The sequence below is a fragment of the Daktulosphaira vitifoliae genome, unplaced genomic scaffold (genome assembly GCF_025091365.1).
Source record: "Daktulosphaira vitifoliae isolate Bord-2020 unplaced genomic scaffold, ASM2509136v1 Scaffold_2, whole genome shotgun sequence".
Taxonomy (NCBI): Eukaryota; Metazoa; Arthropoda; class Insecta; order Hemiptera; family Phylloxeridae; genus Daktulosphaira; species Daktulosphaira vitifoliae.
Window position 1 is genome coordinate 25,962,998 of NW_026099573.1, and position 15,657 is coordinate 25,978,654.

At 26.8% G+C, this 15,657-nt stretch overlaps 1 protein-coding gene and 2 long non-coding RNA genes across 4 annotated transcripts in view; 2 read left to right on the forward strand and 1 right to left on the reverse strand.

Moving 5' to 3' along the window:
* LOC126899496 (cytosol aminopeptidase-like) overlaps positions 1-15,657 on the forward strand; it is a 31,482-nt gene that overhangs the window by 1,503 nt on the left and 14,322 nt on the right. The window lies entirely within an intron of this gene.
* LOC126899505 (uncharacterized) lies at positions 3,744-5,309 on the reverse strand. The gene is made up of 3 exons (XR_007702608.1): positions 5,198-5,309; positions 4,687-4,834; positions 3,744-4,002 (listed from the first exon to the last, which is right to left on the reverse strand). It is a non-coding gene; the product is annotated as an uncharacterized LOC126899505 (long non-coding RNA).
* On the forward strand, positions 7,301-14,314 carry LOC126899504 (uncharacterized). Its single transcript, XR_007702607.1, has 5 exons — positions 7,301-7,386; positions 7,451-7,562; positions 10,794-10,917; positions 11,023-11,118; positions 13,865-14,314. It is a non-coding gene; the product is annotated as an uncharacterized LOC126899504 (long non-coding RNA).

Sequence of the window (15,657 nt, forward strand, 5' to 3'; positions counted from 1 at the left end):
TCTATAATCAACTAGTGCTGCGGTAGAGGTATAACCACACAAAAAACAATCAATAATCTAAATAATTCCTTCGTTTTTACAGCAATACACCTCGCAGTAAATTGAACGCTTTACATGTCGTTACACATCATTAAATAATATTGCATCGTATAAAACACACCCACACACAATAAAACAACACATTAAGCACGAGGGTAGAAATTAATGTATTTCACTTGAACACTCAACTAACGACGCACATCGATTCCTAATATTATACAAATATTTCAAGTTTCTTATTTCTACTGATTACAATTAAACATAAGTAGTTATTATCACATTGGTTTTCGCCAACTGACAAGTGTATAACAAATGATCTAGTCGCTTTAAGTCACTCTGAATTTCTATTTATGTTTGACATCTATTATCATTTCATCGTTACGGAACTTTATTTGTCATTTAAGTGCTCGTTAAAATGACATTGTTAAACCGATTCGGAATCACAGACATAGAAAATTCAAGGGTCATTGGAATTCTTCCAAAAAAGGATCTCTTCGTGTAAAACAAGTAACGTTTTATTTGTTTACAAACATAATTAATTGGTACATGACCCGAAAACTTATAAGAACTTCTTGAACCCTTTTCCTGCGTGAAGATGTTTAACTTGAACGTTGGCAATTACGGCGATAAGACGAAAGGAATTCTTGTAAAAGCTCGTTGAAGTTGCGGAAAGAGAGGATACCGACCGAAACGTTCAAGACAATTCTAAAGGGTTCAAGTTAGGAAAATAGGAATTAATGAGCAAAATATAGACTCGTTAAGCCAAATATTGCATATAAAATATACCTATTAAAACGCTCACGAACTGACTGAATAGATAAGAACTTAAAAAATGAAAACTAGTTTAATAGTTTTACTCTAAAATTAAATCATCACTAAGCATAAAAAATGTGTGATTCAATTTACTGGCTGTGAAAGAATGGATATTTGAAGAATATTTATAGGAGACGAATATATAATGTATAACTAAAACGGCAGCTATTTTGAATTTAATATTACAATATTACAATTCACTTTATTGTAACTCCGTTCCAAAATCCACGTCGTAATTGATTTATTTTTTGAACTGTATATAGTCTGTACGATGTACATTTCATTATTAACGGTCAGTATTTAATAGCGAGCTTTGCTAAAAAACAGCCAAACAAAATTATGTGGACATTGGTATAAAATATAATTTGATATGTAATACAAGGGTTTAAAGGGCCAAACCGCTTCTGCGAACTGTACATAGTTGATTAAGCACATTATGATTATGACTATAAAATTACTATGTATAAATGTTACATTTATTGCAAGTATCATACAAAAGCGAAATTATCCGGAATCTTTTGGTTATTCAAAAGTTGCATATGTGTAATATAAATATTCCTGCTTATTTAAAATCTATTTAGTCCTGTTTTTATTGTACAATTTTTAAATCAATTGTGAAAATAATAATAATTAAAAGATTAACCCAATTAACCGTCCAAAACAGTTATTATATTTTAGCATTCAAAATAAACCGTGCCAATGAAAACTAATTTATTTAAATCAAGTTCACAAATTAAAAAAAAAAAAACTTTTTTGTTAGGTTTTCACGATAAAACGAATCTGTCTTGATTATATTTTCTTTAACGCAACTCTCAGAGTGACAACGGCTCATTATTTTGGATGAATAAGAACCTGTTAATAGTTAATATAATTTTTTGACAAATATAATCCCCAGAATAAAAACGACTAATGACTTAGTTATATTCATTTTCAGGGTAAGGGTAAAAATAAATATCAATACATAAAAAGTATTTTGTTTTAAAAACTTTTTTTTTTTAGATAATATTATTCAATTTATAATTGAAAAACATGCACTTTTTCGTATCATTTTTTAATAATAAAAGTAAAACAGATATCACAATAAAATGGGTTTTTTTATTTAATAGTAGAATTAAAGCGTTTTATTAAATATGTAAAAGATATTTTAAATTTATATCTAAAAACTTCATTGTAACTCAACGAAAATAAAACAGTGGGAAAAATCGTATACATTATTTGTGTGAAATAGTAAGTCGAATTAAAAATTTGACATATGGACATAAAAATGAAAAAAAAAATGTTCATAAACAAGTATTATGAAATTTAGTAGAATAATCTAACGTTTTTTAATCTTCATATATTATACGAATTATTAAAACCTTTTTTGAATAAAACGGAAAAAGATTCTTAGGCATAAAACATATCAGTCATAGTAAATTAAAAACAACTGGTAATCTATTTTTACCGGAGTGATTTTCATTGTGATTTATAATTTTATCGCTTAAGTAAAACTGTTAAAAACATTGCAAAGAATTACCTAAAATAAATTTTAAGAAAATCGTCTGTATCTATTAAAAAAGAAGAATTATTTTGGTAAAAACAGTTTTTATACTTATTAATGCTGATCCTTCTTTTTATGTGGATTTATTTATCAAGACGAAATAGAAAAGTAAATAGTAATGACCAACTTTAAGCAATTCAATACAGTTTGTATAATATAACGACGCAACCATTTACACATTATGTAAATTGACAATAAAATAAAGTTAAGATCTTTTCAAAAATAAAATATACTAGATAAAAGATTCTTAGAAAGTGTTACTCGCAAGTTTATTTTGTACAAGTTTCCTTTTATCAGATTTAAAGAATTGAATGTACTACACACATATAGTATTTTATGTATATCTATACAATACGCTTCAATAATTTTATGAACCTTTTTTTATTTCATTAAAAGAAACACCAAGTGTATTTTAGTCACATGGTTTATTGTAGTTAATTCGAGTAAACAATCTGTCAATTTATAATGTTGGATTAAAAAATTGAATTTTATTTTGAAAATTAATCAAAACCTTCTAAACCTTATTAATGGATGAAATATCTTTGTATTTTGTAAAATTTATTACATTAAGATGTAAAAGCAGTACACAAGATTGATTACATGGAGTCTTTCGTTATACTTTTTAATTAGGATTAATTCCAGTATTACATCTTGAAGAATAAGAATTATGAAAGCTCATAAAAACTTAAATTAAAAATATTTCCGAAGAAGTAATTGTACGATGTTTTTTTTTCTTTTTGGAGAAAAAAAAGATAAAATTACTTTGGTAATTATACGACAATGGCCATATGATGAAGTTCAAAAATTTTTCATTTAATTAAAAACAGACCCAAAATTACACGGTCTTATTTAATCGAATTAAGATAATTAGACAAATGAATTTTGTTCCTGGGGCTCATTAAATTTAATATTTCTAAATAACAATAAAATTACAATTGTCATTAAAAAAACTAAAAAAGGCGTACGAACAATATACAGACTATTGCTGAATTTCTACTATTTAATCAGTGTTAAAAAATAATTTTCCTCTTGTTCTTTTTAATAGCACAATCTATTTTGCCTTTTCCCCACTCATTGATTCAGATGTAATAGAGATTTTATCTTTGTCGGTTAAATATAAAAACACTGCACTGCATTATAAGACACCAGAATTATTATATTAGACTTAATAAATTTACCAGGTAAGTTTTACTAACATTTTCGATACGCACGTGAACTCTTAGCTGAGTACAGTAAATTAAATCTGCTCAAATTCAACGGGTATTTAAGAACTTGATGTCAAGTGTTCGTGTTTGGTTATATATAAAAACTTATACTTTAAATCATACAAAATCGGTTCACTTACTTTGGACGTACTTAAATGTATTTCCTGTGAAATACTTTTTTCATTTGGGAACTTGTGCTGTAAGCAACGACTATCTTTCCTTTTTTGCACTTATCGTTCCACATCCTGCACCTGAGACCCTGAAAGCGGTTTCTCGCCTTAATCCACCATCATCTTTGTCAGTCACGCGTTACGTGCCGCTTTTGAAGTTGTTTGGACTAACCAAGCCTCATTTTGGACGACAGTGAGCGACGTTGAGTGTTTGGAGTTTAGGAGATTGAACTCACTACAAGAAACGATATAACAATATTTGTTTATTCATCCATAAAAAAATGACACTTAACAAATCCAAAAGTTCTACTTAAATAACAAATGTTATTTAAAGTTTAAAAAAGGGATTGTCATAAAAATAAAATTCTGACAACGCGCATGTCGTTCAGTACACAATAATAAAGATAAAAATTAAATAAAACTGATGTTATTAAAACGAGATGAATTAAGCGGATAATATTTATTTAGTTGTGTTTAATTGAACAAAATCAATCGATAAATTATTGTATCCAATAAAGTAAAAGAATATCAATTGAGAAAAAGAAAATTTAAATTAAATAGAAATAAAATACTCGTTATTTTTACTTTATTTACTTAATGTTCGTTCAAATTTTCCTAAACCCAATTGTGTTTTTCCATTACGAATTTCTGGTACAACTTTCTAATTTTATTTATTTAAGACCGAAGATGTAATTATCATTTGCGAAATTGATTATTTATTTGATTTCCAAGTATTACTTTACTAACGTTGAATTTTTTAACAGCTATAGGTTCATAATGGAATATAATAAATGTTTTTGAAACTCGTTGAAATTATATGAAATACTCAAAAATGTATATTTTTTGATTCATTAAATATTCAATGGGAAAGAACGATATTCATTAAATATTTAAAGTAAATTTGACTGTTGTATTTTACTTTTAATCAGTGACTTTTTAGCTTCTGTGAGTTTGAAAACAATTTCGAAACAACAATTAATAATTAATAATACTTATCATGTTGAAATTTATTTCATCCAAAATTTTGACAATTTTTAATTATTTACACCGTAAAATAATTGTTAGTTCTGTTAAAAAAAAAAAAAGGTTAATGTTGTTCATACACACTGATAATGACAATGTATTAAAAGTATGTTGTGTATTAGAGTACAAGTTTTGCTAAAAATAATGAATAATTTTAGTGTGTTAATATTATGAGTGGTTAATAGCGTTGAAAACATTAAAATTAATGTGATTTAAACAAAAAACTAATGAGATTGTACATCATATTACTAAATTTAAGTACGTGCCATAAAGGTTATTTGTGACGACGTTTACTTCTCTTCGTATTTAAAGTTACCCCAAGTTGAATTACATCCAGACCCTTCTCTTTAAAATATCCTCCTACTCAAAATATAGTAGCAATACTACATGAACACTATTTCTCTTACCCTTTCGTATAAATTGACGTATATCCATCATATCACTACATAGCAACCAATAGTAATACTGGGGTGTACTTTCGGATTAATTATTTCCACATTGCTGCTTGAATAAATAAAATTTTGAACTCAACAGAAATAGTGTTTATTGGCAAATATCTCAAACAGTGAAATACGATTTTTATATACAGTAAAATAACAGTCATCATCGACATACGTAAATGATCAATAAAAATAATGGTAATTTATAATTAAGAAAGCTATTTTTAAGATTTACATATCAATGCGTATTATTCTAACACATCATATTACATACACGATGATTAAAGAAACAGTGTTGACTATTTTTGTCATCAAGACAAGTTCTTCATCATAATTATATCTAAATTATCATTTATTAATCGAAATATTTTATTTTGAATTTAAAATAAATATTTACTTAGTTTTAACGAACAAAAAAGATTATAGGTAACTTAAAAAGTGGCCATTTATGAATATTAAATAAAATATATTTTTAGTTTTAATAATAAAAACATTTATTTATGTTTTCATTATTACAAAGATTATTTCTTCTATTATGGTATAAACATCTCTAATGTAATTTTTAATAGTAAATTAAAACTATACCCATTACTCTCAGTAATGAAATGCAAACCTTTTTACCATTAGCATAAACTATTGAAAAGTCAAAAAACTAAAATTTTGAAGTTTGCTTATTTTAGAAACTACTGACCGTATTGTACGGATCGCTTATTAAAAATAAAAAATGTATACACTTAATTATATAAAAATGACGCCATCTCAAAAATTATAAAGATAACAATTAACACTCAACTAAATGACTTATTCAAAGTGCGGAACTGTTTACCGATATTATCATCAACTTTTATGAACACTGTACTAGGGGCAATACAAAAACGTAGGCACTCAAACATTCCTGTCATCAGAGAAACATCATCAATCACTCAGCCAACCATTTTAAACCTTTCCGAATTGTTTCTCATAGTCTTAGGTATCATCAGAAAAAATATTCTCAACATTTAAATCTCAGTGTTTATTTTTTCACATGCTACTTAAAGACTGAACCCTAGAATATTCATGATCAACTTATTTCCTAAAATGAAATTATTGTATTAAAATTTATAGTAACACATATATAATGTCGATAAAACGAAAAAAGGATTAATTACTTACTAGGTTTAATATTAAGAAAATAATGTTTAGCTCAAAAATATCTATTATTAAAAAGGAAATTTAATATCTTTAATCTGATTTTATAAATACCCTTCTAAAAGCATTTTCCAATTAATTAAAAATATGTGTGCTCATTTATTACGCCATTAGTGTACACGAAAATACATTACAAGTTTGTTAATTACAAATATAGAAAGGCTGCTATATTGTTATTTGACTTGAGTTCTCTATATGATTTTATTGAAAATCATTACGTTTGACAATAAGCAGAATGCCAAAACCGGAAGAGCTTTTGAAGTTAGAAGAGACTTTGGGTGTATTTTTATTTTTGAATAGTAGCTAATCGTATTACATTCAAATAATGGATTTCATTAATGTAACTGAGACGAAGCCATTGACGAAATAAGTCCCATGAAATTTCTATAATATATAATAAATCTTATATGATTGATTTAAACTACCAAGTTATAATATTTTTTCTTAGAAACTAATGTATACTTTTAAATGCAAATGTATACAACAAAGAAATATTTTAGTATAAGTGTTTTTAATTATTGAATATTTTGGCATTTTATTTTTACTCCAAACAAAACTAAATAAAGTTAAAAGTTTTCAATTAAAAAATAATATTTGTTTGTACACAACTGCCTACAATAACACGCACTTTGTTATTTATATGAAATAAAAACTAATTACGTTTTGGTAAAAAACTGTTTTGGTAAACTAATATCAGGTCATAATGTTTTACTCAAAATTAAATATTTATTTTTGTTTATTTAATAATGTTTGATAAGCGTAAAAATAAATTAAAATAATTTTAGGCAATCGTAATTCATTAGATTGATGCGTAATAATTTTTTTATATAAATAATGTTTAAATTAAAAAACATTATATTTTTATCTTATATTCTCTTTAGACATCATACAGATTTGAAGAAAGTGATTTTTTTAAGAAATTGTAACTTTATGCGCTGTAGTTTAATACTTAAGTTATTGATGATCAAGTATGCATTGTAAAGCCTTGTATAAAAATGCAAAATAAAATGATTTAATTTTCTAACGTTTCAGATCAAAATCTTGTTAAGCCAACCCCGAGTTGTGCACGTTGTATTTTTTTGCAGTTTAATACACACTGGCGTAATTATGTAAGGATGTGGTTGTCATATCACCTATAAAAAAAGTAATTATGTGGCAAAGTTTTTTTTTTGTTTAAAGGGAAAGTGATCAATTTTGTTATGTAAATCCCTTTCAATATAAAATTCTAATTACGTCATAGGTGTAATATAATCATTAAAAAACACATATACTTTTATTATTTTTTTATCTTACAATGCCAAATTATTTGATGATTACTATTCTGAGAATTTATTATTATCTTTAAGCTGTGAAACGAGGGATGTCATAAATTTCTACGAATCTGCGAAAAAACACATGGGACCGCTTTTTGTAAATATATTCTCCTAGTGGACGTACTATTTTAAATTCTCTGATGAATGCAATAAAAAAAACAATCCTAATAAAATAATTACTTTAGTGGTCAAAAGATAGATGATACAGCCAAGGGATCGTTTGTTTTATTTTTGACGTTTGGTGAAAAAGATACAAATCTGCCCTATATGTTCAAATCGATACCCAAATACTTATGTACGGGTAGAACCATTGTATTTGTAAATACATATAAGCGCATTATATCTGCAAAAACGCCATTTATTATGCTCATACGCTTTATAATAGATGGGGTGTACCGAATAAAAATAGGTAAGTGCACCGGCTCGCATTTGTCTGCTTAGATAGCGTTTACGGGTAGAACATTTCCAAGTTTCACCGACCTGTATATCATTTAAGTTATCTCAGTGTGTGTGCTCAGTTGGAATTTTTTATGCCTCCCTATGCTAAGTAATATGCTTTTATGACCAAATGGTCGTATGAGGTTATACATAAACGCACATTTACCTGTCGAAAAAATGACTATTGAACTTTTTAAATCCTTTACATATAAAGAATAAAATGTAACGCCATTCATGTGATCCTAAATAGCTTGAAGTTATATAGATTCAGTATCACGTTAATTTTAATTTGTATTAACTTTAAACTCGAATTATTGATTCTATTTCAATTTTTTAACTTGTGTCTATTTCGCTGATGAATACGATTTAAAATTTTATAATTTGTACTAATGTAAGATATGATGTTACTCCTACCTGAGATTATTTCATATATTTATATAAATATTCATACCTACTTGAATATTATTTATTAATTCATTAGTATTTTTTTTTAAATTAATTTCTCATTTTTTTTTTACTTATAATTTGTTAAATCAATTATGCTATAAAATGTGAAGCTTAATGGTTTATAATATTGCTTTAAATATAAACTATAAAGGAATTTTGCAATCAGAATTGTAAAATCGATTAGGATTTGTCAATAAACTCACTGAAAATAGTTTAAGAACTGTTAAAACACTTACTAATAAATTATAAAAAATTATGAATTATGTACTATTGTATTAGAAAAATACAAAATTATGTAATCAGCCATGGTATACTTTTAGTATTTTTAGATACTCCCGAACTTGATAGACCAGTTGTTTTTGTTATAGTTCTACGTATGTGTTTACAAAAATACACATGAATTATACATAGCTCTTGAATAAAAAATAAATACAAAAAAAAACATTCATACAGCCTATATAGTTAGTTTTATTGTGAAGTTCATAGCTAGAAAGGTTGATTTTCATAAAAAAAAAATACTATGTTTAAAATTAATCATGTAAAAAGATTTCAATATTGAATAATAAAAACTTTTTTTAATGATAGTAATTATCCACTAATTGATAAAACAATAAATACTCGCGTTATCGTTGGATTTGGTACATGAAGTGAATACTTTATTAATATATTTAATAAAGGTTAATTTAAATTAAACAGAAAATATCATCCTCAGCTGCTCGTATCAGAAATAATTATCGGTTTATGATGTTAATAAATATTCAAAAGTAAATTTTTTTTTTGCATAAAACCACACTGGATATCATATTAATTATATTGTATATGATTCATCACTATGAATGGATCAAAGCTTCATGTAAATGCGCGAGTTGTCGTCAAAACAATATTACTCTCAGCGGTATTTTTTGAAATAATAATTCATTATGGAACGTTACAGATATAATAACCACAAAAAAGTCGTAACGTCAGTTTCTTTCTTGTAATGCGAATTTGTTACAATAGTTCAATAAGGATACTGTTTGGAGTGTATGCGACGCGTCCGGTGTCGACAGAGAAACGCGGGTGACACATTGTGTTGTAGGGATGGGGTGGTTACCAAGGCAGCCCAGTAGTGTATGCGGCAGGGTTACAGGTCACTCGCGCCTCTCCGTTTGCCCTTCCATATTCTCAGTTCGTGTATAATATACCCTTGAACGACACTCATCCCTTCTCGTCGTCACCGCATCGTTCCCTGCGTTGGAAATGAAGTACACGGGCTCTAGTCCGAGTTAATACGCGAGGTCCCGTGAGATTCTAAAAACCTAAGCATTGACAGGTTTATTTTCCGCACTGTTACCCGCGCCGACCATCTACGGCCGAGGGAAGAGCACAACGCAACGACGGCGGCTGCAAACGATCGATATAATACGAATTTAAAAGCCGTCTAGTTGTTAGGTAAATCTCGACCTGCAAAAGTCTTCTGTCCGGAAAAGCGCGTCTATCCTTCCTCTTGAAAAAAATTAACATGTTCATGATTACAGACCAAAACTTATTGCACACGTCTTGAAATAATAACGGTACTCACTTGGAGTGATGTGTTAAACGATTGTCTGACAAAATGATTTGGACGCTAAGCTTGTCAATATAAATGAGATTATTTCGATAAACACATTTTCTAAAAATAATCAAACACATCCCTATATTTTTAATCGCTTAAGCAAGTAAAATTGATACAAGCTCGGTACGATGAGTGGATAGCATAAATTTTAATAACGTACTACTTATCAATGCGGAGTATGTAAATAAATTCCATTAAATTGATTGGTTCTAAGATTAAAATAAATAAGGTTGTGACGTACCTATGTACGTAGCAGTATAATGCAATGTTTGCAATACGAACGCTGACTGTGTGAATTTTAAAAAAAAATACCAAAAGCATTAAGCTATGCAATGTAATCTTTACCCATCTATTGTTTCCTTTAAAACTATTCCCTTGGGATATCCGTTTGTTTACTAAAGCAGCCGGTTTAACGGGGTTGCACAACTGTCGACCTTGTGCCCGGCTAACACGCTTATCACGTTTAGTAGTCACATCAAATAAACTTAATATTATGCATTCATACGCTGGTGTTACACACATGAATGCGAAACCCTCATGTATGTACACAAATACAATTTCACGGCTTTTAATGTGTTTTTAGTTAATGTTAACCGACTCAACAAACGACGACTTTGATGAACACTGAAATGTTTTAATGAAACGGACGGATCAAAAACTAAAAATTTGATTACTACGAAAATAAATTAACGAAATCAGTCAAACAGGTTAGCACTGTGTAAATTAATGTGTTAATAAGATTATTATTTTGATCATAATGTTTAACAATGTGTTGTATTTAATTATTTCTACTAAATAATCCTATTTGACAGCATGATTGTAAAAACACCATTTGATTTTAATGGAAGCTGAAGGAACTGAAAAATATTTCAAATACATTTACAGAACTCTTCCGGATAGATTATTAAGTATAAAATAGCGGATAAATTTTAATTTCTCATTAAAATACATTAAATACAGTTTAAGATTACAGTTTCTGTTTCTATTGTCACAAAAAACTTACGCAGAAAGGGTATTTTGATTTATGTTACTGATATACATAGTGGTTTTGACTAATTTAATAGTGTTTGATCAATTGAATATTTCACTTTATTTTTTTTAAACTATTATTATACTCTGGAACTATAAAAATATAATCAGAAATATATTTTTTTTCCAGTATTAAAAAAATAATTTCATTTTAAATTAGCAAAATAACGTGAAAAAAATAAGGAAGTCATTTTTAAGAATAGAATTAGAAAAAATGTGTAAAATTTTGAAATTTTATGTGCTTATTTTAATGTTGTTAAACAATGAAATATAAAAAAAAATGCATTAATTTCCCGCTAATTATTAGGATTACAAGTATGTAAATTTTTAAGGAAAATCATTATCATTTGAATTACAAACGCTAATTCAAATATTAGTAATTTTAATGAAAAAATATTCGATAACTCTAAGCTATAATGTCTTAATATATTTTACTTCTAGCCTTTTCTTAGATAAACCAACTTTTCAAAAGGTAATATAAACATGAAAATATTCAAATTCTTATAAACTTCAAAGTTTTATATATAATAACAATTTAAGATAAGTAACGGAAAATATTCTGTAGATCAAAAGTTATTAGATTTGTCAATCGTTAAATCGTGGACTACTTTGTATATATGAAATATAAAATTAAAAACCCAGCACAGTGGTGACGTGGCATAGTTGGATCAAGTATAATGATATCTGACAGTGATTAAAATCACTATAAAAAAAAAACGCTTCGATGCAAATCTTTAGATAGTGTTTAATTTTAAAAAATTGGTGAATTATTCCAAAAGCTACATAATCTGTTAGTTCCTTATTAATATCCTGAATAAGATAAAGTATTTCGAATGATAAAGGGATTATTAAAAAATATTATTTTTCATTAAAAAATTATGTTGATCTATACATTTTTCAATATGTCATAGCATAATAAAGTTAAAAATGTAAAATACAAAATCGAAAATTTTCACACNAAGTTATAGCATAATAAAGTTAAAAATGTAAAATACAAAATCGAAAATTTTCACACAAAAATAGCATTCGGTAGCCATTTTCACCGTGAAGATAAAATAAAGTCCGAAATTTTTTTTTTGCATAATAAAGAACATTACATTAGCTTTAATTTAAGATATATATAAAAGTGTCAGACCTTCCGGAACATTTTCAAAAGTAAATTTTTTGTGAAAAAGTTATCATTTAAAATCCCCCCTTGTGGGCAGATTAAGGGTTCAATTTATAAAAAAATATACCAAATGAAAGGTAATGATATTATGCATCTATATAAAAAAGAATTATATTGATATGTTCATTTTTGAAAAAGTTATGGCACTTTTAAGTAAAAAAAATTGAAAAAATTTCGAAAATTAGCGATTTTTAAATTCGTAATTTTTTTGGAGGTTTCCCCCATTTACGGGGAACGAGGGAATTTTTTTCAATTTTTGAGGGTAATGTCTTCGACTAGATACAATTTGTAATCTTTTGACGTATCATTGAAAAAAATCGGTTTGGTGAGAGCTGAGAAAAAGTGGTAACAGACACAAAAAAAAAAAAACACATCTTAGTAAGCGTTTTAGCTTCGCATCGAAGCTAAAACGTGAAGAGTTTTACAGAAAAAGTAGGGGATTAAATTAATTTCTTTACATTTTTACCGCGATTTGTCTTTAAAAGAGCTTTGCTACTTTAACCATAATGTACATTCAAATGTCTTGATTAAAAAAGTTACCAGGAAAAATCATAATAACGTAATATAATAAAATATTTGTTTATTAGTAAAAGGTTTTATATTTGCTCTCATTGCTTTACAAATTTAAGGCTTATTTAAAAAAATACAAGTAGCAAGTTTAAATGGTGATGAAACTAAACTTTGAAGTCCTAAAGCAAAAATCCTTGGGAGGCCCTTTTGAATTATAAAATCATATGACCTTTTTTTTTGGCTCATCAAACAAAATATTGTTGGCACATACAAAATACATCATTATGTATATCATTTCAAAAGAGCACCCTTTTGAAATGCTTAATTTTATACTAGGACATTTTTTCTGTTAACTACAGTGGTCCATCTTGGATATTTTGACAGATGAGACATCATTTTTCAAGTTATATCCTTAAAGTGCGAATATCAATTGTAAGTTTACACACATCAGGGCTTAAAGAAAGGAAAATCATAGAAAGACAAAATCTCTATACCATTTTGAACATTCCATCTATCGATAAAGTAACAAACATTTTGATTATACTTTAAAAGGGGACGTTAGTTGACCATCGCTACAAGTTAGGAGACTGACGGGCCCCAAATTATCGCTTTACCGTTAGTTTCTTCACTGAGCTTAAAGTTTTTATACTCTATCGAAAAACTTAAAAAAAATTACCACCAAAACTATACATAATAGTACAGATAATACTTTAAAATTAGCTTTAATTTTTTCTAGCTATAAACTAGATAATATAAATTTTAAAGAACAACAAATTGAATATTATATGTAAGGAAATCGTTTGATTAAGATAAAGTTATTTATTTTATTGTATAAAATAATTTTATTTTACAGTCACAGTAAAGTTAACAAAATATTTAGAAAAAGATCAAATATACTTATTTTAGATTAAAATGTAAAATAAAACCTTTGTTCTTTTTTTTTGTAGTACAATTACATTCAGGCAACACTAACTCGACCAAAACGTATTCAAAGAAAAAAATACTCTCCAATTTTCCATATGATACCTTCAAGGGTTGCTATATTGTGGTAAGATCGCTACTCGCTCTGATAATATTTTCAAAACTTTTTCCCGTTCCGCTCTGTCGCCACCCCAAAAAAAACTAAACTACGACCCAATTAACGTCACTAGCACGACATTTTTGTTTTCCACTATAATAATGAAAATGTCTTCTTTTTATAATTGGACATATATAAAGTTCATGCAATTAAAGCGACATGGTAACCACGTTGTTCCATTTTATGCCTCGTCGCAATAACCTATTAAAGTTTTATTATTTACTTGGTAAAAAAAAATGGAAAAAAATCTTTATATTTACTGTCTGTTTTTGGTACATCTTAACAATACATATCTAAAAACATTGCTATTCATATAAATACCTGTGATAAAGTTTTAGTTTTACCTTTGTTAACAAATAAAGATTTTCAATTAATTTAAGTAGTTTTAAAATTAAAGTTTTATGCCAAGGTTGTTATTAGATTTGTTTAAATTTAGCAAACCACAAATAGCTCAATCGCTTCGGTATTAATTTATTACATTTCAACACTTATTGAGTTGTCACTACTCTCTGCGGACATGAATATTTGTCAGACAATGAAGTTGTTTAATTTTCTTAGTCTATTAATGAATAGTAGATGATTTTCAAATTTCAATTTATATACCACACTGTATATACATATAAAACCACTGAGAAATTGAAAGCATGAGCTTCAACTGCAGGCAACTTGGTTAACTATGGGAATTAATACCTCAAACTATTATTATACTCCAAACTTCGTCCTTTAGTTAAATTTCCGTCTTATTATATACTTTAATTACAACAAAAATTTCCCAAGCACTCGTATGAAGTTTCCAAAACTAACTTATCGAATGTTATTTATACATTGCACTTCGTTATGGATTGTATATCAAAAAATATTCTTGATCTACTTTTTCTTTTAAATATTTCATTCTAAAAAAAATAATTTTTTTTTATTGTAGCTAATTTTATTTGTTGCTCAACTACAGATATTGGAAGTTAATATTTTTTAACACTGATTCCGTTAAAAAATGACATTGTTACTAATTATTTAATTGTTAAATATTTTAATACTGTTTAAAACATAGTTTATCAAAAAGTATGATTACGCACCTTTAGATTAGTGCTCAAAATCTCGATTATTTTATTGTGTAACCCTTTACCTTAATTTAAATATCATGACAAGATAACGATAAGGTCCTTTATTAAGTTATTTAAGGATGATATTTTTGGATATTATATTCAATTATTTTACTCTATTTTGAGTTATTTTTTAATGAAATACATTTTAACCAAAAGATTTTATCTAAGCATGTATTAAAGATTAGTTATTTTAGTCATCTACTAAGTAGAACTTTTGTTTTCAAAAATTATTTAAGAATCAAAATGTTCTATAATTTTATAAATGCCCAATATGCATACTGTTTAAATATTAAAAAAAAAGATTATTTAAATTATTTGTTGACAAATTTAATATTGTCTGGTTGTATTGAACTATTTTCATGATTTTTTAACTTCTAATTTTTTTTGCCTTTTTATGGCTTCTTAGTGTTTATTGAATTTCTATAGCTTTATAATTTGTTTACTATTATAGTAAACAAAATTATTGAATTGTTAAAGCAACACGATAAGCTAAAAATGTTTATGGTTTGAGAAGCGATAAATATAAAAAGGTTAAAAATTATGAAGTGAGGAATGACCG